The 27644-nt window shown below is 41.7% G+C and overlaps 1 protein-coding gene across 8 annotated transcripts in view; it reads right to left on the bottom strand.

Moving 5' to 3' along the window:
- Positions 1-27644, bottom strand: part of MTUS2 (microtubule associated scaffold protein 2) — a 496165-nt gene that overhangs the window by 391311 nt on the left and 77210 nt on the right. For 2 of the 8 annotated variants that reach the window (XM_060287789.1, XM_060287792.1), the window contains one exon: positions 6046-6179. The exons of the other annotated variants lie outside the window; for them this stretch is intronic. The gene's annotated coding sequence lies outside the window, so the exon portion shown is untranslated. The remainder of the gene's footprint in view (positions 1-6045; positions 6180-27644) is intronic. 8 annotated transcript variants of the gene reach the window in all.

Genomic DNA, 27644 nt, shown 5'->3' with positions numbered 1-27644 from the left:
AAATTGATGGAGAAAAACCATATGATCATCTCAATAGATGCAGAGAAAGCTTTTGACAAAATTCAACACCCATTTATGATAAAAACCCTGCAGAAACTGGCATAAAGGGAACTTACCTCAACATAATAAAGGCCATACATGACAAACCCACAGCCAACATCATCCTCAATGGTGAAAAACTGAAACCATTTCCACTAAGATCAGGAATAAGACAAAGATGTCCACTCTCACCACTATTATCCAACATAGTTTTGGAAGTTTTAGCCACAGCAATCAGAGAAGAAAAGGAAATAAAAGTAATCCAAATTGGAAAAGAAGAAGTAAAGCTGTCACTGTTTGCAGATGACATGGTACTATACATAGAGAATCCTAAAGATGCTACCAGAAAACTACTAGAGCTAATCCATGAATTTGGTAAAGTTGCAGGATACAAAATTAATGCACAGAAATTTCTGGCATTCCTATACATTAATAATGAAAAATCTGAAAGAGAAATTAGGAAACACTCCCATTTACCACTGCAACAAAAAGAATAAAATATCTAGGAATAAAACTACGTACAGAGATAAAAGACCTGTATGCAGAAAACTATAAGACACTGATGAAAGAAATTAAAGATAATACAAACAGATGGAGAGATATACCATGTTCTTGGATTGGAAGAATCAACATTGTGAAAATGACTCTACTACCCAAAGCAATCTACAGATTCAATGCAATCCCTATCAAACTACCACTGGCATTTTTCACAGAACTAGAACAAAAAATTTCACAATTTGTATGGAAACACAAAAGACCCCGAATAGCCAAAGCAATCTTGAGAAAGAAAAAAGGAGCTGGAGGAATCAGGCTCCCTGACTTCAGACTGTACTACAAAGCTACAGTAATCAAGACAGTACGGTACTGGCACAAAAACAGTAATACAGATCAATAGAACAGGATAGAAAGCACAGAGATAAACCCATGCATATATGGTCACCTTATCTTTGATAAAGGAGGAAAGAATATACAGTGGAGAAAAGACAGCCTCTTCAATAAGTGGTGCTGGGAAAACTGGACAGCTACATGTAAAAAAATGAAATTGGAACACTCCCTAACACCATACACAAAAATAAACTCAAAATGGATTAAAGATCTAAATGTAAGGTCAGACACTATTAAACTCTTAGAGGAAAACATAGGCAGAACACTCCATGACATAAATCACAGCAACATCCTTTTTGACCCACCTCCTAGAGAAATGGAAATAAAAACAAAAATAAACAAATGGGATCTAATGAAACTTAAAAGCTTTTGCACAGTAAAGGAAACCATAAACGAGACCAAAAGACAACCTTCAGAATGGGAGAAAATATTTGCAAATGAAGCAACGGACAAAGGATTAATCTCCAAAATATATAAGCAGCCCATGCAGCTGAATATCAAAAAAACAAACAACCCAATCCAAAAATGCACAGAAGACCTAAATAGACATTTCTCCAAAGAAGATATACAGATTGCCAAGAAACACATGAAAGAATGCTCAACATCATTAATCATTAGAGAAACGCAAATCAAAACTACAAGGAGATATCATCTCATACCAGTCAGAATGGCCATCATCAAAAAACCTAAAAACAATAAATGCTGGAGAGGGTGTGGAGAAAAGGGAACCCTCTTGCACTGTTGGTGGGAATGTAAATTGATACAGCCACTATGGAGAGCAGTATGGAGGTTCCTTAAAAAACTAAAAACAGAACTACCATAGGATCCAGCAATCCCACTACTGGGCATATACCCTGAGAAAACCATAATTCAAAAAGAGTCATGTACCAAAATGTTCACTGCAGCTCTATTTACAATAGCCAGGACATGGAAGCAACCTAAGTGTCCATCAACAGATGAACGGATAAAGAAGATGTGGCACATATATACAATGGAATATTACGCAGCTATAAAAAGAAACGAAATTGAGTTATTTGTAGTGAGGTGGATGGACCTAGAGTCTGTCATACAGAGTGAAGTAAGTCAGAAAGAGAAAATCAAATACTGTATGTTAACACATATATATGGAATCTTAAAAAAAAAAATGGTCATGAAGAATCTAGGGGCAAGACGGGAATAAAGATGCAGGCCTACTAGAGAATGGACTTGAGGATACGGAGAGGGGGAAGGGTAAGCTGGGACAAAGTAGAGAAAGGCATGGACATATATACACTACCAAATGTAAAATAGACAGCTAGTGGGAAGCAGCCGCATAGCACAGGGAGATCAGCTCGGTGCTTTGTGACCACCTAGAGGGGTGGGATAGGGAGGGTGGGAGGGAGACGCAAGAGGGAGGAGATATGGGGATATATGTATATGTATAGCTGATTCACTTTGTTATAAAGCAGAAACTAACACACCATTGTAAAGCAATTATACTCCAATAAAGATGTTAAAAAATAAAGCATTTAGTGATTGGGAGTGAAAAAAAAAGGAAGGAAATTTTGACATAGTCTGCAACATGGATGAACCTTGAGTACATTATACTAAGTTAAATAAGCCAGGTGTTGAAAGGCAAATACTGTGTGATTTCACTTGTATGAGATGTGTAGATTAGTCACATTCATAGAGACAGAAAATAGAATGGTGGTTGCCAGAGGCTGGAGGGAGGGGGAAATGAGGCACTGTTGTTTAATGGGGATAGAGTTTCGGTTTTGCAAGATGAAAAGAGTTCTAGAGTTTGGTTGCATGACAACGTGAATGTACTTAACACTACTGAACAGTACACTTAAAAATGGTCAAGATGGTAAATTTTATGTTATGTGTATTTTACCACAATTAAAAAATTTTAAAACATTAAGAGAATGGGATATTGTAATTAAAAGATAACAAGGTGAGTGAGGTATTGGTAAGAAGTGGGGCTAGAAACTGAGAGAGGCTGAGAAAACCCAAAAGTATACTAAAATCCAGGGCCCCCAGGCAGGAGAGTAGGTCCCATTTGGAATAACCGAGGTGCACATTAAACTCATGCCCAAATCATATGCAACAGAAAAACATTCCTGCTACTCAACGTGAAAGCCTGGTCATACTCAGTGGATGGGAGAAGGGATGTCAATATTCCATCCTGGGGAAGGCCAGTCTTCCCATAAAATGGAGAGAAGAGCCCCGTCCTATGCAGCCAAGATTGAAAAACAAGTTGTTTGCCTCATTTTAAAAAAAAAGTTTGAACATACATATCCTACTACCTTGTTGGGAAAGTTAATAAAGCAGTCTTGTTCAGGCTTCAGAGGCAGACGCAGGCCTCTGCCCGACCTGTGACCCTGCCTGGACTGCTCGGCCTGCTTGCACACCTAACAATTGCTGCTAGCAAGTCAAGCGGCACTTACCATAAGAAAGGGAGTGGGTCTTGGAATTTCTTGAGCCCTGGGGACCTGGCTAGTCCCCCAGGGTCTGGAAAATCTTGTGACTCACCTGGTGAAATTAACAGCATTGTTACAATTGAACCAGAGCTGCATTGTTGTGTGCAAACTGATAATATCAGTTTGCAGCCTGGAATTATAAACGGAAGCCCCCAGGACTCCATTCTGAAATCTCACCTGTGGGGTGGACACACGGCCCAGGGCCCTTCCCAACTGGGGCTCCAGAGAGCTGTTACCCGGGACTTCCCAGCTGCCGTTTGGATTTGGAAGTAGGGGTCGGCCCAATGCGGTGATGTATACCTTGTTACGTTTCTCTAATAATCTTACTCCTTTCCTTCTAATGATTGCATATTAAAATTCAGTTAAATCACCTTTCATTAAAGGGTTGATTAAAGCTGTTTATTTGTGTGAGATGAGCGCTTATTTTGCCAGCGAATCCAACAAGCCCTAAAACTGAAAGCAAGCTTTCAGCAAAACATACCTACACATGTTCTCTTTTATACCCTTTAAAATATACATATAACCTATAAGGTGAAAGAAAAACGAAGCTCAGAGATGTTAAGTGACTTCCAAGATTTACAAGTTGGTCGCCCAAAGGGGTAGTGGGGAGGAGATCCACCCCCCGACCAACCTGTACTCGGGACCTGCACTGAGTTTGTGATGTGAAAGCTCCAGCTGGGGCAGCGGACAGTGGCATCTGTTATAATACAGAGTCAAGCGCAGGCCCAGGAAAAGTTGGTCCCTGTCCTCCCCGCCACACCTGTGAAACGAGCGATGGCTGACATTATCACAGTGAAAGCTACGTGTCTACCATGGTGCTCTGAAATACGTTGCCAACAAAGTCATAAAGCCTCCTCCTCTGACATTTAAACACATGGGAAGCAGCAATTTTATGATTACAGAAATAAGCCATCTTGAGATGAGGAAAAAACCTTAGGAACCAATAAGACTAATTTCTCACCTAACAGAGGAATCCCACCCACAGATTCTCCGGCAGGTAGGAACACTTCTAATTGTAGGGAATGTCACTACCTAACGAGACAAGCCCATGCTATTTTGAACAGCCCTACAGAATTATGAAATGCCTTCCTATACAGAAGCAAAAACTGCCTCCCTGTAACTTCTCCCTCTAGACCTGAGCCTTATCTTCTTAAAATAGAGAGATGATTTCAAATGATTCAGGAAACTGACGATCATTTGGAAACACTCCTACCCACCATGCAGTAACACATTACTTGCTTAGAGGTAAACGTAAGCCACACAAGCCAGTAAATAAACAGTTGTTCCGCGAGTTGGGCACAAATTTCCAGCTCTGAAAAAAAGCTTAAATCCTGGACAACAGGGCAACAGTACAATTATTTTGTTAAAGAAAATTAGTTAACATTATGCTCAATAATTTTGATTGCATAAATATGCTAACTGTGAAAATGATCTGTCATCTTTGAACAAGAAAAAGATGGCCTGTAAATTCTGTTTGAATTTCTAAAGAAAATTTCCCTCTAGGCATAAACAGTACACTTAAAACTAACTGTACTCTCAACCAACCCACTGAAATTTCGAGTTGCCAAGAATCATAAATTGTCCCTATCTCCCATTACCCTCCACAAATTAATATTCGAAAGTTGTCTTTAAATTCTGTATAAAAATTTAACCATGTGGCCAATACATGCCATTTGCTTAAAAAAAAAAAAGTAATAGGTTCTAGTACTTTCTTGAAAAAACAGTGGCATACGTACAATTATTTATTATTTTCCTTTCTCTGATGAAAGATACAAAAAGTAAAATGAAACAAAAAACTGACTTCTCATCTTTTCCTTAAATAGAACATTTAAATTGTCAATTAACTAACAGTGGCAAGACCCAGGAGGTGTTGGTGATACTAGTGCTGAGGCACCAGATTCTTTACATGTGAAGAATATACTGTGAAAATGTTTTTAAGTAGGAGGCTGCTTCAGGTCCACAAGAAGAGCTCACTCATAACTTGTTTCCATCAACAGGCACAAACAGTTTTTTGCAAAGCCCAAAAGATCTCTTGTAACTCTGGTAGATACTTGGAAGACTCCTTTTCTAAGTGAATAAATCACTCACAAACACATGGGATATTAACTTTTTTGGTACTTCATCAAAATAAAATTATAAAATTACACGGACAAAATTTTTTCGTCCACAGTACCTTCTATAAAATCAACACTGGCCCATGCATCCCAAAGCAACAGTCTGGCCCCTGATCCTGAATTCTGTTCAGGATATATAACCATCAATAAGCAGCTACCAAGCAGAGCGCCAGGACTTTGAAAGCATCCCTGGCTTTTGAGAAGCAGACATTCCTTTCAGCCATATTCCTTAATGCCCAAAACATAAAATTCCAGTGAAATTTTAATTAACACATTCAAGGCTCAATTAGGAGGCTCACATAAAGTAATATAAAACCTCATGTAAGCCACAGGTATGAGAGTGAACTCAATCACAATAAAGAAACATTTAGTTAAATAAAAATATTTTTATTATTGCCTATTCAGAGATGTATATAAGTGGCAAACGCAATTAAATATCCCCATAAAATGAAAACTAACTGTAAACAGCCCCAGCATACTTCTTTGCTTAACATCCTATAGCTCCAATTAATTTTATTTCCCCAAACAGTCGCTCACAACCTACTCACATAAATTTTTCTCCATCTCAAAAGAAGTCGGCTCCTTTGGCTGTATCAGCATCCCAGGCAAAAAGAACCATGCGAGTCATACTTGCCCAAGGGCTTCAGTTTTGGACATTGGATACGTGGCTTCATCCAGGGGCCTGTTAGAAATGCAGACTCTTAGACTCTAACCCAGACCTGATGAATCAGACCCTACATTTTAACAAGCTCCCCAAGTGATTTCCAAGCATACTATAGTTTGAGCAGCACTGCTACAGACCGGTGGTTCTCAAAAGGTGGCCCCAGGACCGGCGGCAGCAGCATCAAATGGGAAATGCAAATTCTCAATCCTCACATACAACTCAATATAAAAACAAAAAAAACACCCAATCAGAAAAATGGACAGAAGACCTGAACAGACATTTTTCCAAAGAACACATACAGATGGCCAACAGGCACATGAAAAGACTCTCAACATCCTTAATTATTAGAGAAATGCAGATCCAAACAACAAGATATCACCTCACACTTGTCAGAACGGCTATCATCAAAACATCGACAAATAATAAATTCTGGAGAGGATATGGAGAAAATAGAACCCTTGTACACGGTTGGTGGGAATGTTGGTGCAGCCACTGTGGAAAATAGTATGAGGTTCCCCTAAAAACTAAAAATAGAACTACTACATGACCCAGTGATTCCACTCTGGGTATATAACCAAAGAAAATGAAAATACTAAGTCAAAAAGATACATGCACCCCTGTGTTTATAGGGGTATTATTTGCAACACCCAAAACATAGAAGTAATCCAGGTGCCCATCAACAGACAAATGGAAAAGGAAGATGTGGTGTATATATATATATATATATATATATATATTATATATATATATATATATACACACACACAATGGAATACTACTCAGCCTTACAAAAGAATGAAATACTACCATTTGCAGCAACATGGACAGACCTAAAGAATATTATGCTTAGTGAAATAAAGCAAACAAATACTGTATGAAATCACTTATATGTGGAGTCTAAAAATAATACAAATAAATGGATATGCAAAACAGAACAGACTCACAGATATAGAAAACTCAGTAGTGGTTACCAAAGTGGGAGAGGGAAGGGCGGAGGGACAAGTTGCGGGTATGGGATTAACAGACACAAACTACTATATATAAAATAGATAAGCAACAAGGATATATTGTACAGCACAGGGAATTGTAGCCATTATCTTATAATTACATAACAATGGAGTATAAGCTGCAAAAATACTGAATCACTAATGCTGTACGCCTGAAACTAATATAACATTGTGAATCAACTATACTTCAATTAAAAAAAGAAAACCCTGGAGGTGGGGTCCAGCAATTCATGTTTTTTACAAGCCCTCCAGGTGAAGGACCAGATAGTAAATTTAGTCTCTGCGGCCATATGGTCTCTGTCGCAAGCACTAAATCACGCAGCCGTAGCACTAAAGCAGTCGTGGACAAAACATAAACAAATGAGCTTGGCCGTGTTCCAAGAGATCTTTACTTACGGACTCTGGAGTCTGAATCGTATATAATTTTCACGTGTCATGAAACATTCTTCTCTTGGTTTTTAAAAATCATTTAAAAATGTAAAGCCATTCTGGGCTCACGATGCATACAAAGCCAAGCGGTGACCGAAACTGACCCGTGGGCTCTATTTCAGCAGCCCCTGCTTTAGAGGTGAGATGATTCTCCCCAGTTCCCACTGCCCTCCTTTCCCGGCCCACAGGAGTCCTTAAGGTCACGGCCCCAGGATCAACGCAAATCAGAGCACTAAAGCAACCTAGCCTCTCAGCAAAACAGCAACATTTCAAACACATCCTGTAATTTTGTAGAAACAGCCTAGCTGAGGAGGGGATACCAATTCCCCATACTAATAATGCTCAGGAAATAAAGTGAGATTCTGTTGAGAAAGTATAATAATACTTGTGAGCTTTGAAAAACTTAATTATAAATGTTCAAGGGAGGGAGAAAAGCAAATGAAGCAATGCAAAGGTGTCCGCGATCGGGGTCCAGCCCACCTTTCTAATCTTGCTGATCTTATCTACTACCTCTTCCTAAAACCCCGTGCCCCAAATGAATGTAACCGCCCTCTGTTCCCAAACCGCAGATCTCCCCCACTCTCTCCCCATTAGGAAGGCCCTGCTCCCCAAGCCCCATGTGTCCAAAACCTGCTCATTCCTTGCTGTCCGGCACAAACACAAGTCCTCGAAGGAGCACTCCCAATCCTCCAGCTACAATGAATCCCTCTGCAGTCTGTCCTTGTGTTTCTGTTCTCCTGATTATCACATTCTATTCCTTATTTGTAGATTTTTTTATACCCTGCACTAAATGATAAGCTTCTTGAGCATAGGAATATCTCACTCATATTTCTTCAACACGTTTAGTCCCCTAGCAGAGGGACATAGTAATGGTGACTTGCATATTTTCTGAAATGATTTTTATTTCATGAAAACAATATAAAATTACTATAGAAACAGCAGCAGCAGCTACCATTATTGACACTTTAGTTATTGTCAACGTTATAACAAAACTTCCTTTCAGGTAGGAATCCTTGGGGCTCACGGGACCCACATCCCGCTCGGGTGATTCTTGGCACTCAGGAAAGGACGCTGAACTTTGGTAAGATCTTGCCACAGCCTTCAAGGGAAAATGCAGAGGGATCATTCTTTGATACAGCGTGGGTTAGAGACCATCTTCTTCCACAAATCCTTGCGTTAATCCCAACTCAACCCAACCATTGCGCAGTGGATGGAGAGGGAAAGACGTCGTATGTGGGAAATCCAGCTACTTTCATCAGGTCCAAATAAGCATGGTCTTTAGGAAGACTTTTCATAATCTCAGAATGCAGTGATGGAATGAAGTGACAATAATGTACAGAAAGCACAAAGTAAAAAACAAAATCAGAATTATTTATTCCGACTGGCGGCTAATTGAAGAGCCATGATTTGTTAGGGCATTAGTATTTCCTAGGTCCTAGTTGAAAAAGAAGGAAGGGAACAAGGGAGGGAGAAGGGAGGGAAGGAGAAGGGAGGGAAGGAGGGAGGGAAGGAAGGAGGGAGGAAGGGAGGGAAGGAGAAGGGAGGGAAGGAGAAGGGAGGGAGGGAGGGAGGGAAGGAGAAGGGAGGGAGGGAGGGAAGGAGAAGGGAGGGAAGGAGGAAGGGAGGGAGGGAGGAAGGGAGGGAGAGAGGGAGGGAGGGAGGGAGGGAGGGAGAGAGGGAGGAAGAGTGAGTGAGGGAGGTTGGTTAACTAAGGCTAAGGGTAAAATGACAGGCTTGAATATCAAGAAGATATCTTAATTTACCTTGAGACCCACTTTGCAAAGTTCATAAGTAAATTCCACAATGACTCAATACAAGAGCATCAAAGTGGATACTCAGGCAGGAGGAGAAGCAACCGGTCATGCGAGGCCCATGGCAAATGCAGCCCCAATGGGAAGGAGAAATTCAGTAAGGGCACTAATATAAGTGAGAGTAGCCCGAAACTTTCTAAACAAGAGGGAAATAAGCAGCCTGATCTATGAAAACATGTGTTTTCTTTAGCAGAGCTGATTCAAATAGGCATGGAGTTCCTTTCCCGTTGCCTCCTATAATAAACCACATAACCCATGAGCAGACAGCAATAGGAAAAATATATATGGCAAAACTCATAGGCTGGCCTCAGGACAGAACTTAAGGGGAAATGATTAGCTGTATGAATAAAATGGCTTGTGCAGTTTTCATTATAGTTGTATATTTGTAATGCACTTATAACTAATAAATAATTAAAATAAATAAATATGTTCCTCAATGGGGCAATTTTAAACACAGTTATACTGCAGTCTTTATAAACATGAATAATCATGGACAGATGGATGGCCATTATTATTAGAGTGATTCTGTTTGTTTTCATTTTATAGAAAACCCTGAGGAATAGGTTGGGAGACCTCTGACAATCTGCGACACATGGTAGATTGAAAAGGGGCTTACTCTCTATGAGGGATGTTTCTTACGCCCTGTAAACCTGGGTTTCCTCATGTAAAATGTAGTTAATATTAATACCTACCTCACAGGAATGTCGTAAGCATCAAATAAGATGAGACATGACAAAGGTGCCCTGGAATAGTAAAGCTCTCTACAAAGAGAGTCGTTTCCACAGGGGAATAGTTCACATGGAATGAATGAAGGGCAACAATTTAAAACTGCTGACTAATTTCTGTAAATGCTATTCCACTTAAACTAAGTGATAATATCTGAATTTCGAAATGTTTGAGAAAATTGCTAATTATTCTTTACAGCAACCTCCCCAAAACGGAACCATTTTCTGGTTACATAAATGATCCGCCTAAAGGCAAAATGCCAGAACATGAGACACAGCAGGTGATGCTACTGGATATATTCAAGGAACACTTCAAACGCCAGGCAAGTCATCTCCTCAAAACCCAGCCACCACCTCCTTATGGTCCACTGTAGGGTTACGTTTGTGAATTACCACCGCGTACAAAAGTCCTATCCCCTTGTACCCTCAACCCCACTCCTCAGCGTGTGCCTGTGCACACATGTGTATACACACACACACACACACACACAGAAATGTCAGGAAAAGGAAAAGCAATTCTAGCTAGGCCAGTTAATTGAAAGCATCTTCCACCTGCAAGTTATTTCTAGCTTTCTGAGTCTTCCAATCAATAAAATGTCCATAACAGAACTTTTTCTTAGAGTTGATACTTGTAGATGAACATGGCAATATTAAAGTACACAAACATGAACCTCAAAGGATGATAACACTGCTACAGAAGATCCTTCCCACTCTCGGTGGCTGTGTACTGAACGCACCCCTGAATCAGTCATCATCCATGACGTATACAGCAGGCTTTCAAAGCACTACAAGGCCAGCACATACATTTCCTAAAGATACACATCTCCTAAGTGAGCGGTGTTTTCAGTAAATACCATGCCAGCCCGGACCTCAGTGACAAGCTGTGTCAGACCACTGGGGAGACCTATGGAATCATGAGTTTCCACTTCGAAACAAACATAGAATTCATTTTTCAAACAAATATAGAAAGAGAACTAAGTAATCATGAGTTTTGATTTACAAACACAGAAAGATACTTAAAATGTTTGTGGCATAAATAAACAATGTTATATCGGACATAAGAAAAGAAAGAGCAACAGAACAGAACTGATGACTCAGAAATAAACCTCATTATATATAAAAATGTAATACGTGACAAAGAATCCATCAGCAGGAAGGAAAACATTAATAAATGGTTTGGCAAGTACTAGCTAGTAATTTGTGTGTGTGTGCGTGTGTATGTATACATACACACGCACACACACATATGGATGTATATATGTGTTTTACACACAAATATATCTGTAACAAATATTTGTTATGTGGATGTGTAAAATTCAGGCACCCCATTCTAGATATACAAAATTAATTTCTGACACCATTTTATACTAAAAAATATAAAAATAAATCAAAATTGAAAATATCTCAGGCTCTAGAGGTGACACTTTCTATGCTTAGAAACTACAAAGGAAAAGAGGCACAGGCACCTACATAAAAATGTAACACCTCGTCTTCCCTGGTGGCGCAGTGGTTGAGGGTCCGCCTGCCGATGCAGGGGACACAGGTTCGTGCCCTGGTCCGGGAGGACCCCACATGCCATGGGGCGGCTGGGCCCGTGAGCCATGGCCACTGAGCCTGCGCGTCCGGAGCCTGTGCTCTGCAACGGGAGAGGCCACGACAGTGAGAGGCCCGCATACAGCAAAAAAAAAAAAAAAAAAAAAAAAAGTAACACCACTGCATGTTTGAAAAAAAAAAGACTACGAAAAATATTTTTGCTAAATATGAGTTTTTGTAGGTAAATTGGTAAAAGAAGCATTAACTCAAGAAATAAGCAAGTCATAGATAAAAAGCCCTCTTGAGTGTCCTGTAGAAAAAGCTCCTTAATTGGCCATCCTCCGCCCTTAGGGCCCAGGCTATGCTTTCCCTTCCAGTCTCATCTCTTGCAGCCGGGATTCCTGCCACACCGAACTACTTAAAGCTCCTGACAGGTGAGTCAAAGCTTCCAAAAGCCCTATGTCTTTGTGCTTTCACTGTAGTGGAGTGGCCAAGCTCCCCATTCTCCCACCGGAAAATTCATCTTTCAAAACAGTGCAAGCCTCACCGGTACCAGGACACCTGCCAATGCCTACCTGTATCCCCATATGCTGACCTGCCCTGTCCAGCACTGTCCAGAAGGGCTTTCTATGGTGACGAAGATGTCCCGTATCTGTGCTGTCCAGCATGGCAGCCACTAGCCACATGTGGCTATGGAGCACTTCTCAGTAGCCAGTGAAACTGAGAAAGTTTATTTTAATTTTATTTTTAATTTTACTTCCATTTCAATGTCTATATTGGGTGGTGGCTCCCCACATTAGACAGCACAGCCATCTAGACTGAGGCCTTCAGGAGTTCCCTAACTTTGTCTTATTTATCTCTGTGTCACCATCACCAGCCCAATGGCAGGTACATGAGTGGAAACTTGGTAAATGTTTTTGAAATGAATAATTTTAGGTTATCAATTATGAACCAAACACTCTGAGTACATTCAATGTATCATCTACCTGACCCTTAAGATGACAGTATGAAATACCACTTTATAACCTCTGCTTTACCAATGAGGAAATGAAGGAACTAAGAGGGCTGAGCAAGGTGTGGGCTAAATGTGTCCCCTCTCCTGCCACATTCATATCTTGAAGCCCTAACCCCAATGTAATGGTGTTTGGAGATGAGGCTGTTGGAGGTGATTAGGCTTAGATGAGGACATGAGGGTGGGGCTCCCATGATGGTATTAGTGCCCTTCTAAGAAAAGGAAGAGACTGAGCTCTCCCTCCCTCCATCATGTGATGACACAGCAAGAAGGTGGCCGTCTGCAAGCCAAGAAGAGAGCCCTCTCCAGGGAAATGAAACTGCTGGTGCCTTGATCCTGGACTTCCCAGCCTCTCGACTGTGAGAAGTCAATGTTTGTTGTGTAAGCACCCCCCAGTCTATGGTATTTTGTTGTAGTAACCTAAGCTGACCAAGACAACTAACTTGCCCCAATCACACAGCTAGTAAATTTGGGAAGGGATTCTAAGCAATAAGCCGAAAGAATAATTGTGGATATTATGTTGATTTCACTATGCTTCCAAGCTTTTTGTGATACAGATGTGGGAACTTTCTAATTTACATTTCTTTCTTAAGTATCTTTATATTAACTTTTTTATATTAAAGTATAACATACATACAGAAAAGTGAATTAGATAGTTAAATGAGACAACACAAAGTGAACCCCAAAGAACTACCACCCAAATCAGAACCAGCACTCTGGAAGCCTCCTCCAGTGCCCTCCCACACACCCCCAACCGTCTTCCCTACAGACAAGCTCTCCTCTGACATTTTACACAAGAGATTTGTCTTGCCTATTTTTGACCTTGATAACAAGTGAACTCATACACTGTGTACTCTTGTCTGTCTGGCTTCATTCACTCAACACTGTGAGGTGTGTCCCTGTCATTGTATTCAGCAGCAGCTCTACTGATTACCGTACAGGATTCCACTGTAAGAATACACCACGGGCTGCTCATCTGTTCTCTTACTGAAGGACACCTGGGGCTATTAAGAATAATGGTGCCATCCACTTAATCTTTCTAGACTCTAGTTTTCATGTCTTTAAAATGGAGATATGATTTACACCAAAGTGTCGCTTAAAGTATTGATCAGGATAACACACAGGGTGGGCAAGGGGGGTGAAGGGAGTCAAAAGGTACACACTTCCAGTTACAAAATAAACAAGTCATGGGAATGTAATGTATAGCATGGTGACTATGACTATAGTTAACAATACTATATCGTGTACTTGAAAGTCACCAAGAGGGTAGATCTAAAGAGTTCACATCACAAGGAAAAACATTCTGTAATTGTGTATGGTGACTTATTGTGGTAATCATTTTTCAGTGTATACAAATGTCAAATCATTATGTTGTACACCTGAAACTAATATGTTATATGTTAATTATACCTCAATTTTTTAAAAAGATAAAAGATTACTGAGCATGTAAGAGGGAATAAATACATGGTAGCTCTTATTCAATTAAAAAAATAATAATGGTGCCACGAACATCCTGGTATGTCTTTTGATGCATGTATGTGCCACACTTCTGCTGCTTATATTCCTAAGAAAGGAATTATTGGACTATAGGACCTGCAAATAGTTAAATTTTGACTAACAGTTTTACAAATTGGTGTACCCATTTACACTCCCACCAGAGTATGAGAGTTCTAATAACCTCCAATGTTGTCAATACTGATATTTTTGTCTTTTTAATTCTAGTATTTGTGGGGTATGTTTATTGGTACTTCATTGTGGTCTTGTTGCATTTTCCTGAGGACAAATGGGATTGAATATCTTTTCTTTATTTATTGGCCATTTGGATACTCTTTTTTTGTGAAGGATATGTCAAGCCTTTTGCCTACATTTCTACTGAGTTGTTGTTACTGCTTTTTAAATGTTTAGTTATTTAAATATCTGGATATAAAGATCTTTATCACCTGCATTTTACAAATATCTTCTCTCACTCTGTGGCTTGCCATTTCAAACTCAATCATCTTTTCCTAATAAGCATAATTTCCTCATTTTAATGTAGCCCAGTATTTTCTAAAGAGACTGATAGTGACTTTTTAATATCATATGATGAAATTTCTACTTTTAGTTATGTCACTTTTTTCTTTATAGCTGTCTTTTTTAGTTACCTATATATTTAGAATAGCTACCATTCTCTCTTTACCTCTAGCAATGATCCTTATCTCTAGGTCTACTTAGATAATAGTGACATAGTCACACTAGCTTTCTTTTGGTTAATGTTTTCATGGTATATATTTTCAGCCATTATTGTTCAAATATTGCACCTTTCTCCCTACTACCTTCCCTCATTTTCTGGGACTCTAAATACACGTACACTAGATTGTCTTACAATGTCTCTTATGCTCCTTTCTGTTTGGCATTTTTTTCTAATTGCTTTTAATTTCCATGCCTCAGCCTGGACATTATTTTAATCTATTTTCTAATTCACTATTTCTCTCTTTAGCTGTATCTAATCTGCACTTATGCCTACTCTTGAGTTCTTAATTGCAGTTAATTTTTTAGATCTGGTTTTTTTTATACTTTCTTATAGTTTCCAGTTCTACTCCTTTATAGTTCTAGCTCCAGTCCAATTCTCCAACTTATGCCTGAATATAGTAATCACAGTTATTTTAAAGTCTGCGTTTGATAACTCCAATAACAGGGTAACCCCACTACATGTTCCATTTCTTTTGTGTTTTGTCTCTTGGTGTTCAGTCAATTCTTGTGTTTTTTTATACTTAATTTTTTTTTAATTGAAGGCTAGAAACTATGCATGAAAACTGTTAAAGATAACTTGAGACTCTGAAGAATGCTATCTTTCTCCAGAAGGGATTTTACTTTTGCTTCTAGCAGGCAGTTAGAGTACGGAAGATTGCTTAATTTAATATGAGATTGTGCTAGGCTTCTGTCTTTGCAAGGGCTGGCCTATTTCCAGCTCAATCATATTCCTAGATTATAAGCTTAAGGTATTCCAAATAAAATCATGATGTGTTTATTAGCGCCCCTCTTTTTTTGGTGGGCTCTGAACTGCGTTTTTATTCTCTGCCACCCATGAGTCTTCTAGAAGCTTGGCTCAGCTGGAACAAGCATATGCTTCAAGGGGAAATGTGGTGCCAACAGTCAGGCTCACTCCTCTGGGATCTGGGATCCACAGCCCTTATTGCATTGGTAGCTCTCCAGTGCACTTTGAAAACAGTCGTTTTTTAAATTATTATTGAGGTGAAATTCACATAAAATGAAATGAACTGTTTTAAAGTAAACAATTTAGTGGCATCCAGTACATTCACCATGTTGTGCAACCACCACCTCTATCTACTTCAGAAACATTTCCATGTGTGCAAGAGGAAATCTCATACCCATTAACCAGTAACCTCACTGCCCCCTCCCCCAGCCCCTGGAAATCACTAATCTTCTATTTCTATGGATTTACCAATTTTGGATATTTCATAGAAACGGAATCATAAAATATGCGACTTTTTGTATCTGGCTTCTTTTGCTTAGCATAATGTTTTTGAAATTCATACACACTGCAGCAGGTATCAGTACTTCATTCCTTTTTATGGTTGAATAATATTCCATATTACATATATATCATAACTTGTTTATCTATTCATCTGCTGATGGACACTTGAATTGTTTTCACCTTTTGGCTGTTGTTAATAGCACCACTCCGAACATGCACGTATAAACACAGGTTTTTGTTTTGCTTTGGCTTTTTTTTTTTTTAGTTTTTCTATTTTCAGCAGGTGAATTCTTTTACAACAAATCAGTCCACCACTGCCAGAAGAGCTCAAATTTAAATTTATACTTGAAAAAATACAATAGAGAAAAAATTGATCCTGAACTAGTTACTAACTGGAAGGCTTATTCTTTAGAGTATAAAACAAATACTCAACTTCAAATAATTCGACAAACATTTGGAAACTGCTTTGTTGGTGCTTTTTTAAGACTATAAGCTTTCCTTAGGGCTAAATACGGAAACAATTAGTAGTGTAAAAACCAACTCAGCCCTAGATACATATGCTATACAAATTAAAATATGAAAATTCCCTTTTACACAAAAAATAAAAAGATAATCTTAAGTAGTTCCCCCTTTATTTCTCAAGCTAAAAATGCCTAGTTTTCAGCTATATGTTACTCCTACATTTAAAAAGTACTACAGTGGCTATAAGGACACTGACGTTTAAAAATTAACATTTGACAGAAAAGAAATAACATCTTAACACAAGGAATATTAATTGGGCACAAGTAAACTAGATTCCCGGCCCAACTGAGAAGCTTATGCATAAGAATGATGAAAGCTAAATGTAAACTTTATAAAAGACTATAAAGTTTAAGAGGAATATGAAATAGAACTATGAAAACAGACTTGCCCAACAAAGAAGAGAAAGATGGTTATAAGACTGTGCCAGATGACTCTGGTTAATTCCTGAAAGTCTAGAAATGCGAAAGTAGAATAAAGAAATTACAAGTGTAGAAATCTGACTTCACAGCTTATCTTATTACTCTACACCCACACTATTGAAACAAGTGCCAGGTTCATTTGAAAAACACAATATTAAACTATGATCACTTATATGGATTCCCATTTTAAAGTAAATAAAACTATCTCAGATGCTTTTCAACATCTTAAACTGAAAGTTTTAGTAGCCCAAGAAACCCACTGCTTATTTAGTCTCTAGTGAGAAAGGTAACAGGGATTAAGCAAAACCCTTGGCCTTTTTGTGGCTTTCTGTGCCTCGATTTCTCCAATAATAAATTCCTTTTAATTTCTGGAACTGAAGACCCCATACAGGATGTTTGGGAGAAACTCGCAGTTGTGTACTACATATGCTAGTAAGAAAGAGAAATGAGCAAAATTATTTTTAATATAAAATGTCAGTGTTTTTGTTTCCTCCACACTATATCCCCGAAAAACTCTAACCTTCTTTGTGATATACCAACTACTGGCTTTAAAAAGGGTAAGGGGCTTCCCTGGTGGCGCAGTGGTTAGGAATCCGCCTGCCAATGCAGGGGACATGGGTTCGAGCCCTGGTTCAGGAAGATCCCACATGCTGCAGAGCAGCTAGGCCCGTGCGCCACAACTACTGAGAGTGCGCTCTAGAGCCCGCGCACCCAGAGCCGGTGCCCCAAGACGAGAGAGGCCACCGCAATGAGAGGCCCGTGCGTGGCAATGAAGAGTAGCCCCTGCTCACCGCAACTAAAAAGAAAGCCCTCGCACAGCAACGAAGACCCAACGCAGCCAAAAATAAATTAATTAATTAATTTAAGAACAAAAAAGGGAAAGAAAACATTCTTATTGTTCTGACTAATATCATAAAAACCAGAGGATAGAGATATCCTTCTTTTACTAAATCCTTTAGGAAAACATAAATACATTTTTAATGAAGTCAGGCATGTTTAACAGTAAATCAAGCTTTAATTTTCATATTCTCAGAAGCCTGCGTGCACACGGGGTTGGATTAGGGAAACATCCTTACTCCTGGGAATACGGGACCATTGGATAAACAGGGAGGTGTGGGTCAGTGGTTAGGCATCCACCAAAGTTGCTTTTCTTTTCAGGGAATAAGGTGGCTAAGGCCCCAGGCCATCCCAACTCGATGCCTTCTCCCCGGAACACAGTCCAAGCCCTTGCCTTCTGTCCTAGGGATTAGCCGACCCAAGTACTGGCCCCATAGGCCACAGGAGCCTCTGCTGCCCCTCAATCGGAAGCCAAACCCTGCAGCCACGGAGAAGGCAGCTGCCTCCTGCACCCAGGCTCACTCTAGGCTGCTCTCCCAGGGCACGCGGCATCCGCCTTCACTGCCCCGAACGGCCAGAACATGCAGCTTGGCGCCATGGTGATGTGAGCCTGGGAGTCCATCCAGTGGTTTGACCGCCTTCCTCCTCCTGGGCACCCACCCTGTTCCTCTGGTCTAAAGCCACAAGAATCTGATCCCCTCAATTCTCCCTCAACTCAAACTCTGCTCCTATAACAGCCCCCCTTACGGGGAAATATATACATCTATATACCATATAGATATAGAAAGTCATGTCATATTCTTATAGCACAAAGGAGCGAACTAGAACTACCAAGCAGGTGAAGTCACATGCCACCCTGAAATAGTAACAGATGGGCCCCCTCTTCCTTCTCCACTCTTCCCTCCGGCACAGGGTCCCCACTCAGGCAGCTGGGCGTTCAGCACCACCTCAGGATCGGTGTCCCAGAAGAAAGCAGAGACAACCGGGTCAATCCTTGGCCTTGGGGTTTCCAAAGCCTCCGGGGCCACAGGTGGACATCTGATGACGGAAAGATTAGCCTAGCACTCGGCATACCCCCTCCACCAACGTTGCGGGGCGGGACAGAGTCTCAGCACGGAGGGAGGCGAAGGGAAAGCCAGGCGTGGGTCGGTACCCTGGTCCCCAGGACATTGCTCTCTCCCTTCGCGCGGGCCACACTGGGCACCCAAGGCCTCCAGCAGCAGCTCATCAAAAGGCACGGGCGCCCAGGAAAGGGAGAAAGCCACACCACCACTTTCTCAGCTGTGAGTCAGACATCCCTAAAGACTCCTAGAGATAACAAGCGCATTTGGAGGCAAAAACTAGGTCAGGACAGAAGTCAGAAAAATCTTTTTTATCTCCAAGTAAAACACGTAGCCAAGGGAAACCCATATTACAATTGTAAAAGGGGAAAAAAATCACCTAAAAAAAATCAAGTTGACTTTCAGGCTCGCAAGCGGGGCTGGAGCTGACAGGGGTGCCGTGTGCTCCACCTGTTTTCCTGCCAACAGCGCAGAATTAGGGAACAGCAGAACACCTAACAAAGTCTCCCTCGGGGGCTTAAGGAACACAGGGAGAAGCAATGCCGAGTCGGAGCAGCTCTCTTTATTTCCCTAATACAAAATCCGACCTCAGCAATCATGTCTGGTCTTGAGGCACCGCCCAGAAGAAAAGCAAATGCAATTATAAGCACGTCACCTCGGCCTCAGCATCCAAACATCTGGAACGTTACAAGAGGTCATCGGAGAATAATCTGTGGGAATTTACACAAAGGGCTTGCCAGGAACAGCACAAAATTCAATAAGCTAATCAAGCACGTGATCATCACTGCTGTCAGCAGAGTTGCTTACACAACTCCATAGATGTCTTCGAGAGAACTTGAAGAGTATTTTAAAACCAAAACTTGAAGGATTTTGAAACCAAATCCAGAGCAGGTGTTGGTGAGGATGCAGAGCAACTGGAACGATCGCGCACCGTCAGCGGGAGGATGAGTTGGTGTCACCACTTTCAAAACCTATTTGGCAGGCTCTCCTAAAACTAAACCCTACAACTCAGCAACTTCACTCCTGAGTATATATGAAGACAAATGAGTACAAAAAATTATGTACAGAAATGTTCGTAACAGTATTATCCGTAATAGCCAAAAAAACTGTAAATGGTCCAAATGTCCCTCAACAGCAGAATGGATAAAGTGCAGATTATCCGTCCAATAGAATATCTCACAGCAACGAAGAAAAAACTCCGAACGTCATACGCTACAGAGATAATGCGCAGCTAAAGAAGTCACACAGGAGAACAAACCCTGTGATTCCATTTACACAAAGTTCAAGCACAGGCGAAAAGCTTCTATGGTGATAGAACAGTGTTACCTTGGAGTATGGGAGGGCTGGGCAGAAGCACACCCACTGGAGTCCTGGAAATATTCGATACCTTGAGGTGGACTGTGGTTACACAGACATACATATGTGCAAATTCACTGCGCTATACATTTAAGATCTGTGTATGTAAGTTATAACTCAATATAAAAGTAAACTTTAAGCAAATCACATAACCCATTCACCACAAGGATTGGCCTGTTATTGTCAGCATTAAACAGCCCCTCCCTGTATCCTTAGGGTACAATGGTGAGTGAAACAGAAAGGACCCTTCTCTTTAGAAGCATAAACTGGAAAACAGACACAAGAACACTAACACAGACAACCAATTAACGAGTACGCAGAGGGAGGAAACACACAAAAACAGGATGCGACAGTAGAGCGACATGGAATAAACACCAACAGTCAACACCTCCATCAGGGACAACGTCAGGCTGACTTTTGTGCGCAATTAATCTATCGTTTACAGGCATGTGTGACAGATTTATTTCATTTTCCAGCACGCACCTTAACTCAATCATGGCAGTTGGTAGAATCTGGGGTCTAATTCTGTTAACTCCACTCCTGGGAAGTGTCATCTGTTAGTATAAAATGTGCTCTCATAAGCCTTCAGTGTTCGCTGCGGTTAAAGTTTACATCCATAAATTCCCATTTCATTAGTCCAACTGACTAACAGCCATCCAGGCCTGAAGTCAAGGAATCATGAGTTACTTTCTGCAGAGAAGCCCCGTATAAATAAGCTGCATCTCCCAGAACCGTGGCCATCATCATCTGGGAAACATCGCCCGCGAGGGGCAGCATAGGGAATGGACATGGTAAGGTCCTTAAATGACTTATCACCTGAACCTTGGCTTCCTCATTTGCTATATGGTGGAAAATAGGGCACATCTTTACAGAGTTACTGCAACAGTAAAAACAAGGTAACAGTCATTGGATGGTGGATGCCATGTGGGCGGCCACCAGGTCTATTCTGTTTCATCTCTGTGTGCCCAGCCCAATCACACAGCAGAAATACCATAAACACATGTCTGTGGTGGTTAATCTTGTGTGTCACCTTGGCTGGGCTATGGTGCCCAGATGTTTGGTCAAATACAAGTCAGTCTAGATGTTGCTGTAAAGGCCTTTCTTAGATGTGATTAACATTCATAATCAGTGATTTTAAGTAAAGCAGTAATGTGGGTGGGCCTCACCCAATCAGTTGAAGGACTTCAGGGCAAAGAATGAGGTTTCCCAACAAGGAAGGAATTCTGTCTCAAGACTGCAACACAGAAACCCTGCCGGAGTTTCCAGCCGGACAGCCTGCCCTACAGATTTCAGACCTGCCAGTCCCGTCTATCCTGAGCCAATCCCACGAAATAAGTCAATCAGTCGAAAGAGAGAGAGGGAGGGAGGGAGGGAGAGAGAAGACATACTCTCACACTCACACACACACACACACACACACACACACACACACATCCTGCTAGCCCATTTCTCTGCAGAACGCTAATACATACATTGAGTAATGAGTAAAAATTAGTAAACATAAAGCACCCGGAACCATAAGGAGTTTACAGTAAACGCACGAAACAATGTTACAGCCTTACCTCCTTCCTCTTTACTTGGTTAATTTCCCACTGTGCTGAAGATATGCACTGATTTGTGTGTATCTCATACTTTAAGTATTAAAACCAGCTATAATATATGTATTGCCTGCTTACTAGGAGTCCAGCACTGTACTGACCAGATTACAGGAGAGGACGTAGCACAGAGTGTTGGTTCCCTATTGCCACACCAACACTACAGAACGAAACCCCAGATCCCAGTGGCTCATGACCCCATTCATCGTCCAGGGCACACGTCTGCACGTTCACTGAGGCACCGAGTCCAGGTGGGTTCGGGTCTGTTCCGGGTCTCACTCTGGGGCCACGGCCATGGGGGTGGCAACTCCAGGGCACTTCTTCTCAGTGAGGCCCCCATGAGCTTGAGCCCAGCACACAGCCCGTTCAAGCCTCCACCTGCATGCCCTCCACCTGTGTCCCCTTCGCTGATGTTCAGACTCACCACGTGGTGAGTCACACGGCGAGTCATGTGGCGAGTCACACGGCCACGCCCAGCATCAAGGCCAGGAGGAGTGTGCTCCCCAACCAGGCGCCACGGCCACAGTGTGAAGTATGATGCCATAACAGGGGGCGAAAAAGGGGACTCAAGTATTCAATCTACCGTGAATACCTTGTCCGAAGTCACAGAACAGCCAGTTAAAACTAGGACCAGGTCCACTGGACTCCAGGTCTGCCGACCTGACTGTTCTAATTCTTCTAAAACAAACAGCTATAAAAAGGCAGTGAGTCTCAGCCGTACTAGCAGGAGTTACTGCAATTACCTTTATACTTTTTTCAGTCAACTGTAGCCCCCGAGGTGCACCCCACCCCAATCCCGTAAGTACCTTATGGTTCCCAACAAGAGTGCCCCCCGCCAGGGGCACTGGAGTTAACACTGGCCACCGTTAACTGTGTCCAGCCAGTTTAAGGTGTTCCAGATCCCACTCCACTACAGTCAATGTTCCAGGTGGAATTCCACGAGGGGAACAAAGCAGGTACTCAAAAACCAGCGGTTGAACTAAAGTAAAAATCGCTGGTCTTATTAAAACCTATGAATGCCTGAGGGACTAAAATAATCTTAGATATGTGAGATGTTCTTCTTAGTGAAGTTGCCAACCATTTCTCTGTACACTGAGTTCTTCTATGCACTTCCACTCTACCTTTGGTTCATATGAAAACGGAGAGACCCAACACTGAATCTCACCAGGAAGGAAACCAGAAGTGCTATGGAGAACTGTGCCTGGCTCCCATTCCTGGCCCCAAAGGGAGACAGCAAGGCAGGCGAGGCTCCACCCACCACCCAATATTCTCCATGCGCTAAGTCAACGCACCCAGCCCTCAGTCTGCCTTCAGGCTAAATGATGAGAAAACTGCTGGTCAATTACCCCTGGACAACCACATTTTACTGGATAAAACACCACATCAGTTTTCTCAAAGACAATCTTCTATTTCATACATAATTTCAGTTATAAACCCACCTATTTTTACTACATCAGGCTAAACAAGTTATTCTAAAGAAGAAAAATTAAAGGTCACAGCCCATAATCATTTTTTTCTTGGAAAGGTTCGCATAGAAAAAAGAGGCGGCTCATGGCTGAGCTGGACCTTCGCAATCTCAGTGCATCCTGGGTGGTGCTGTGTCCCCTCCACGCCCTGCCCTGCTACATCCTCGCTGCCTCTGCTTCCCCCTCCTCCATCCCACCTTCCCCTCCACAGCTCACCAGACATTTCTTCATAAGCTCTCGTCAGAGCACAGAACTCTCCTCCTCAAAGCACACGACGGCTCCCAAAAACGTACACGCTCCACGGCAGTGCCCTCACCTCCCCAGATCCTGCGCCTCTCCTCCAGACTCAGCTCCCACCGTGGCCACCTTTGTAGCCCAAGCAGCTGGCACACACCTGGCACCCAGAAGATACGCAAGTGTTTGTTGTCGAGTGAATAAATGTGAGTGCCCAGACTCATTTCCTACTAAATAAAGCTCTCTCCCATCACCTATATTTACCAAGTTCTCCCACTGCTCCTCGAAAGCAGTATGGACTCTCTCTCTCCACACCTCTGCTCATGTCGGGCTGAATCTCAGCCTGGAAGGACCATTCCATCTATTTTCTACTCATCAAACTCCTTATTTCAGGCCAAGCTCAAATGTCAAGTTTCAGGACTTCTCAGATTTTTCTCTTGAAATCATTTTATCTCTGTTTGGAACTGATTTCCTATTCCAAGTGCTCTGTATTATTGTTTATCTGTCTGTCTCTCCATTACAGAGAACTTAAAAGTAGAGTCTTAAAAAAAATACATCTTTATATCTTCTTGTGCTGATTTAGCACCATATTTTTCAGACAGTAATACATAAAAAATATTTACTACATAAAATCTCAGGCTGCTGCAAAATTCATAAATTATTCTTCTATTTGCATCAACTAAAAAATAATTTTATGCTATACATGCTGCACATTTAAGTAGAAGAAAATCTCCTGACTATAAACACTACAACACCTAGTTATATCCCACAAGTATAACAAAACCTCGATTATCTGGTACCTTCCCCCAATATCTTAGTAAAACAAGAAACTAATAAACCAACAAAGATCAAAATCCCATTTACATCCACATTGCAAAAACAAACGAACGAATATACAACAAACAGCACACGCAAAACTAAAAAGGCCTTAACGGTCTTCGGAAATCATATTCTAGATCTACTGTTATTTTATCAACTAAACAACTTCGCTGATATAAGTCTCTCGCATCAGATTCTGTTTTTCATTGCAGATTGTACTATGATTTTTCAGTATATTTTTGTAAACATGATTTGTAGGGGGTTACTAGACGAAATTTCAAATACTGAAAAGATGGCTGACAAACTATTTTTATGAACGAGGTTAATTCAGAATGCATGAATCAAGTACAAAAGTCAAGTCTAGAACTAATTTTGTTTTTAAGTAACTTAGAAAAAGAAACCAGAGTGAGACAATAAGATGCCTGCCACTGGCTTCCACACCATCTGTGACTGAGTTGACGTGATTAAAACATGAAGGGGAATTTACCTAATTAAAATTAAGTACAAGTTGTCTTACGTGATTAGCTCTCTCCTTCACACTCCTGGGCCCCGTAACTAAATGCCCTGGTGACGACGGCTCTTCTACACAGCTGTCATTTTAATGGAAATAGATTTCAGTAAATTCAACAAATTTCTGTCCACCACCAATTCTGAACCCATGTCAAACCCATTTAACAACCAGAAGAGCCATTATAAATTTGTCAGCACTTTAATTTCCCTAAATGCATTTAACTGATTTTTCATTACTCATTAGGTATTATCGTCTCTTAATAACAAAGTACGACAAAATTCACCATCATAAAATCTCACTATTTTTAAAGCCGTACCTTTCAGAAACAGATTAGATGGGGATTTGTGTGTTCAATAGCTAATTTGACTGTTATTATGAAGAGCATAATAACGAGAGGCTGAAGAGAATTCCCACCTTGGGGAGGGAGGGGGAAGGGGGTAGCATCACATGTGGCAGAAAACAGCAAACAGAGCAAGGCTGTTTACCCCCCCAGAGCAACGCAGCATCAAACTAAATATCAGTGCGCGCCATTTTATTAGGCATCCGGAGCATCAAGATCCTGGTGACGGATAACAATTCCAAGGTGGTCAGACCTTGTTGTTTTTTTTGTGGTACGCGGACCTCTCACCGCTGTGGCCTCTCCCGTTGCGGAGCACAGGCTCCGGACGCGCAGGCTCAGTGGCCGTGGCTCACGGGCCCAGCCACTCCGCGGCATGTGGGATCCTCCCGGACCGGGGTACGAACCCGCGTCCGCTGCTTCAGCAGGCGGACTCTCAACCACTGCGCCACCAGGGAAGCCCGGTCATACCTTTAAGTCTTTATTTGAATTCCCGCAGTCATACCTACTTTCTTTTGGTTTCACCATAACAATAACCACCCACCACAGGAAAAGCTAACACCTCCTACGTGTTTGCTAGCAGCAAGATACTGTTCTCAGTGCTTTTCATCCACTGTTCCATTCCATACTCACAGGACCTCGCCACAGAAGCGCTCTATTCCCCCAGTGTGTAAACGAGACAACCGAGGTGCAGAGGTGAGGTCACTTAGCCAAGGCCCCAAGTTTGTCAACAGTGGAACCGGATTCAAAACCGACCCGTGGACTCAGACCCAGGTCCTATGGAAAAGGTAGTTTCCCCCAAAGCGTGAGGGGCCCTCAGTGTGGGACAAACAAGACCCACCCCAGAGAGAAATGGGAGGCCCAGGGGATCACTCAGATGGCAGTTAAGATTTTGAAAACATAGTGCTAGATATTTAGAAAATGTTTAAGCAGCTTAAAAGTAGCTGATATTTAGTATGTCTTCATGAAGGACAACCAAATGTTAGTTTGTAAAACATTTAAATTGACTATATGTTCACCCACTGTGTGTTAGTATCAAACACATTTTCATTTGTCCAATGAAAATATCAGTCATCTAAAACAGAAAATAGGGCTTCCCTGGTGGCGCAGCGGTTGAGAGTCCACCTGCCGATGCAGGGGACACGGGTTCGTGCCCCGGTCTGGGAAGATCCCACATGCGGCGGAGCGGCTGGGCCCGTGAGCCATGGCCGCTGAGCCTGCGCGTCCGGAGCCTGTGCTCCGCAACGGGAGAGGCCACAGCAGTGAGAGGCCCACGTACCGCAAAAAAAAAAAACAAACCAGAAAGTACAGGAACTTAACCAGGAATTCATTAATTGTTTAGTCATTAAATGCATAGAACCAGAATCAATATATTTCAAATTCTTTCCTTAAGGAATCTTCAGTTCCATTGACTTCTGCAAAGTTAGGGATGGTCAACAGCTTCTTAGGTCAGAATAATTAAGCACAACATTCCAATTCTGGGTACAATGCAAAAATGATCCAAAAGTGCCTTACCTGACCCAAACCATTCCAGGACCCAGACGCAATCCAGGCCTCTCTCATCTCCCTGTCCTCTCATCATTAGAGAAAGAATCTGGGGCTTCCCTGGTGGCGCAGTGGTTGAGAATCCGCCTGCCAATGCAGGGGACATGGGTTCAAGCCCTGGTCCAGGAAGATCGCACATGCTGCAGAGCAACTAAGCCCATGTGCTGCAACTACTGAGCCTGTGTTCTAGAGCCACGAGCCACAACTACTGAAGCCCGCACGCCTAGAGCCCGTGCTCCGCAACAAGAGAAGCCACCACGATGAGAAGCCCACACACCACAACGAAGAGTGGCCCCCATTCGCCGCAACTAGAGAAAGCCCACCACAGCAACGAAGACCCAATGCAGCCAAAAATAAATAAATAAAATAAATTTTTTTTTTTAAAAAAGAATCTGAGATAAGGACAATGAATGAAATTATTTCCTTTATAGCACAGTATATAATGGAACCGGTCTTACTAATGGAACACATCTTGCCTGAGAAGGCAAATTTGGTGCTGGTTTATCTTTCTGAGCAGAAAGCGATACAAGTACCCTTTTTTGAAAAAAAAGAAAAAAAAAAAAAAAGGCCATCAGGTAGAGATCTCATCTACTTCTCCACTAATTCCCACTAATCTTAAAGTGATTTCCACACTTTTTCCATTCTTTTTCAGTGCCCAAAGAATTACTTTGAGATAATCCAAAGATAGTTCCCTGGCTGAGGGCTACTGGGCACTGCTGCAAGTGATTGAAACTGGGAGACCAGATGGCCACAACCCTCCCCTTCAGGCAGGACAAGCACTGACCACAG

Source organism: Globicephala melas, chromosome 18 (genome assembly GCF_963455315.2).
Source record: "Globicephala melas chromosome 18, mGloMel1.2, whole genome shotgun sequence".
Classification (NCBI taxonomy): Eukaryota; Metazoa; Chordata; class Mammalia; order Artiodactyla; family Delphinidae; genus Globicephala; species Globicephala melas.
The sequence above is the reverse complement of the archived record's forward strand: the minus strand, read 5'-3'. Positions and strand labels throughout refer to the sequence as shown.